The sequence below is a fragment of the Sinocyclocheilus anshuiensis genome, unplaced genomic scaffold, assembly GCF_001515605.1.
Source record: "Sinocyclocheilus anshuiensis isolate Anshui unplaced genomic scaffold, SAMN03320099.WGS_v1.1 scaffold1486, whole genome shotgun sequence".
In the NCBI taxonomy this organism is placed as follows: Eukaryota; Metazoa; Chordata; class Actinopteri; order Cypriniformes; family Cyprinidae; genus Sinocyclocheilus; species Sinocyclocheilus anshuiensis.
This window is the reverse complement of record NW_015552651.1, coordinates 285,199-289,646: the sequence shown is the minus strand read 5'-3', so window position 1 is coordinate 289,646 and position 4,448 is coordinate 285,199. Positions and strand designations below refer to the sequence as shown.

At 38.4% G+C, this 4,448-nt stretch overlaps 1 long non-coding RNA gene across 1 annotated transcript in view; it reads left to right on the top strand.

The window, feature by feature from the left end:
- The first annotated feature begins 892 nt into the window (after positions 1-892).
- Positions 893-4,448, top strand: part of LOC107667068 (uncharacterized) — a 7,166-nt gene continuing 3,610 nt past the window's right edge. The window contains exon 1 of the long non-coding RNA XR_001631755.1: positions 893-975. This is a non-coding gene — a long non-coding RNA (uncharacterized LOC107667068). The remainder of the gene's footprint in view (positions 976-4,448) is intronic.

Sequence of the window (4,448 nt, the reverse complement as noted above, 5' to 3'; positions counted from 1 at the left end):
CTGTAGAGTTGGAGTGGCAGGGAAGACAAGAAGCTCAGTCTTTGCCAGGTTGAGCTGTAGGTGATGTTCTTTCATCCATGCCGAGATGTCTGCCAGGCAGCCTGAGATCCGTGCAGCTACCGTTGGATCATCTGATTGAAATGAGAGCTAGAGCTGTGTGTCATCAGCATAGCAATGGTAGGAGAAGCCATGTGCCTGTATGATGGTACCCAGTGATGTAGTGTATATGGAGAAGAGGAGGGGTCAAAGAACTGATCCTTGTGGAACCCCAGTGACCAGTTGATGTGCTTTGGAAGTTTTGATACTTCTGCCTCAGTGAGGGGACAGAAGGAGAAGATGGGAGTTTTAGCGGTGGGTGTGGTTGGTTTGAAGTCCTGTGTGGGGGGGGCTGAGACTACTGATTGTTCTAGTTTTGTCTGTAAAGAATGTGGTGAAATCATTAGCTGTTATAGAAGTGGTGGGAGGGGGTGGAGGGGGACAGAGGAGAGAACTGAATGTTTTGAAGAGATTACGTGTGTCTGGATTGCTGTTGATCTTGTTGTGGAAGTATGAAGATTTGGCAGTATGGACTTCAGCAGAGAAAGATGAAAGCAAAGACTGATACATACTGAGGTCTGACGGATCTCTTGATTTGCGCCATTTTCTCTCTGCTACCCTGAGTTTGGTCCGATGCTCACGAAGAACATCGGATAACCAGGGGTTAGAAGTGTCAGTTGCTGCATTCACATCCAGAGATGAGGAATGGGTAGGTGAGCGAAGAGAGGAGGATACTACGGTGGAAAGATGGGAGGTGGAAAGGGAGCATAGATTTCGTCTAAAAGTAACCGGTATAGGGGTTGGTGGCACACAGGTAGCAAAATGTAGTTTAAATGTAATGAAGAAATGGTCAGAGATATGTAGGGGTTTTACCAAAATGTTGTCTGCAATACAATTGCATGTGTAAATTAAGTCAAGTTGTTTGCCTGATTTGTGCGTGTTTAACAAGCCAAAATGCAGAATGAAATTTCAGAGCTATGCTGGAGGGTATGATTCAGTTATGCTTTGTTCCTCTCACACAGTTGTGCAGCTTCAGAAGTGAAATGTACCAATCGCATAAACTATTTTTGGGTCATCCTTTTATGTTCTACAGAAGAAAGTCAGTCATACAGAATTGGAACAACATGAGGGTGAGAAAAAGATGACAGAATTCATTCAAAGAACATTACAATAAACGAGATGAAGGAAATCCTTGGATCTCATTGCTGTGTATTTTCATTTCTTATTCATTGCTCGAATAACCTTCACAGGGTTTCATAATGTATACTTATCTTCGTATGACAATGAGATTGTGTGGATGGTGAATAGATTGGGGAGTATGTGAGGATGGTGTATGACTCATCAGGTGAGGCGTATTGATCACTATGGTTCCCAAAATGTCAGCCCCAATCAGACATTAAAGAGAGGTGACTAAGAGTCTTTTGGTATCCACTCCCCAGGCAAGTAAGCACAAATACATACATGAGTACACATGATGCAGCAACATTCATAAACATAAACAAAATTAACACACACACTGCACGCACCTAACATACCAGTTAAATCACACATGTATGTCGTAATTGCAAAAATGCCCATGTCTTATGGGTGTTTGAGTGGGAGGAGAAGCTGAGAAGTGAGAGGATCTGGTGGTCATTTCTTCTAAGCATATGAGCCACTGAATTAGACAGCCCAGCACTATGAAGTTGTTCCCAAATGAATTATTTGTCCCCCAAATCAATGACCCAAGCACTAACACAGATCAACTCACCTGTCAGTCTCACGGATTCACACCCTGCAGCCATCCAGCACAACACTGCTCATCTGCTCTGAACATTACATCACACAATGCTGTTTTTGAACAGACAGGAGAGCCTGCTCTGCCCTTTTTGTACAGTGCAGCTGGCTGTCAAAATCAGTTTACGGTTCAGGTTCACTCTCGGATACTTATTCGATAAAATTATATTTTACCACTCTTTGCAAATTAACATCATTTTTTGTAGCAACATTAATTAATAAATGGATTTGCTGTCTGCCGAAGCAGATTCCAACGGCTTTGGCAGTTACAGTGAGCTTAAGTCTGAGACAATGAAAAAACAAGGAATAAAAACCTGATTAAATATATTTATTTCATATACATTTTTATATATCTATACTAATCAAATAAGTACAAATTTGTGACATTGTTCATGAGACTCTTTGTGCAGACTATTTAGACTAAAAAGCTGAAGATGCTTTTTGGATCGGTCTCAACTTTTCACTCAAACAATTATGCGGATGATATATTTTGTGACAAAAGAAATGTGAAAAATTGGAAAAATGGCAATAAAGCACTTTAACTAGTGGTCTCAGTGGATGACACGCTAGTTCACATAACATGGAAATTTACTTTATAAAACATAATAAACAGATCAATGTTTGCCAAATTTCTCTCTGAAGTTGTTCCTTTATTTGGGGCCAAGAAAGGTCAAGTGTCTGGATCTAGATGAGCAGGTGACCTTCATAAAGGCAGGGTGCAGAGCAACTTGAGTGAATGAAGCAGATTGCAGAGACTAACTCGGAGTGTGCTTGGATGACGACATGCATTTAAGTGGTTTCATTAGCCTTGTTGTCACTCAGAAAAGGGCCTTGAATTTGTTTTTGACAGCTACAGGAAGTGAAAACATGAAATCTCTTTTTCTCTGTTCCCCACATACACCATGTATCTCTGTTCCCCACATACAGTGAAAAATCATTGCTTAATGGAACTGCTTTTAATATATACATATTAAATTGATAAGGCGTAAAACGTATACATCATAATTAAAATTTTATTAATTCATGTTTCTTGATGACAGAAGATCTTCCCTGGCTATTTGTTTTGCACTATAGCTGCAGCCGAAAATTACAGTTTGATAAGTTGATAAATATGATTTGTATATTCAGGGGCACAAGTGCCTGGAAAAGACATGATTAAAGGAACCAAAATCACTTTTTAATTTATATATGCAAATGTAAATAGATTCAATGCAAATCCAATGAATATAATGAATCTGTAGTGGACTTGATCATTTCAATTTGTAAAATGGTCCTCTCTGTTTCCCTTTCATCAATATTTGATCTGGCTAATCATGTGTCATGGATCATAGTTTTGATCTGACCTCAAGGACAACACACAGACTGTTCCACCCCCATCAATCCTCCCTCTCATTTTCTCTCTTGGTTAAGTGCTTAATAAACCTTGATCCCCTGAGATATCTCAATACTATGGAAGCCCGTTTCCGCCACTGAATAAAAAATAAAAGAGGTAATTGCGACTTTTTATCTCACAATTCTGACTTTTTTTCTCAGAATTGCATGATATAAACTCGCAATTGCGAGTTAAAAAGTCATAATTGAGAGAAACTCGCAATTGCGAGACATTAAGTCGCAATTCTGAGAAATAAAGTCAGAACTGCGAGATATAAACTCACAATTGCGAGTTATGAACAGAGGCGGACAGTAACTAAGTACATTTACTTGAGTATTGTACTTAAGTACATTTTTTGAGTATTGGTACTTTACTTGAGTATATTTTTTTCTGGGAACTTATGACTTTAACTTCACTACATTTGAAAGACAAATATTGTACTTTTCACTCCACTACATTTCTATCAAGATCCTCGAAGTAGAAGGTCGTTACTATGTAGCAGCTTTGAAAGTCTGTGGGTGATTTTTTCTTCTCTAAAACATGACTTTCTTTTTTTCAGACAGTTTACCAGTAATCACTCTTGTAGGGCTACATAAAGAGATTTCCCAGCATTTTTTGAACACTGACCAATTGCAAATGTGATATTTATTTACAACAGTTCAATAATAAAAAATTAGTATTGTGGTATATATTAGACACAATATTGTCTGATTTTGCTAAATTGTGTACGTGAAAATATTACCTATAAAGCCACAGAAGAGCTGTTGTGCGTCTCCTAATAAAACACAATAGGTGTTGGACTTGAAGCAGCACTGCACCGTTCTGTGTGTGACATCAAAGTACCACGAGAGCGATTAGACAGCATTTAAAAAAATTTTTTTTGATGTCAAATAGGTCTTGCTGTTTTGCTTTTTTGTTAAAGCAGTGTTGCTGTTGTAAAGTTGTACAGCTACAGTTGTGTTGCTGTATTTTAAAGCAGGTTTGATTTTTTTTCTTGCTTATCACTCTGTATTTACAGGATTTCACTGTCCACTCTGTTCAAATGTGGATGAATGGCTATACATAGATGTGTGCACACACTGTCAGAACTGTGTGAGATCACTACCATCCTGCTTTTGTGGGGGTGGGTAGGGGTGTTAAATCATTTTGTTTTGTTTTGTTTTTTTTCCCCATAGGTTTTTAACATTCTAAAAGCTCTTTATTCCAAAGATACTACAAGCTAGTCAGTGTATTCAGCAGGTGTAATGTATTCTATGTTGCTTCA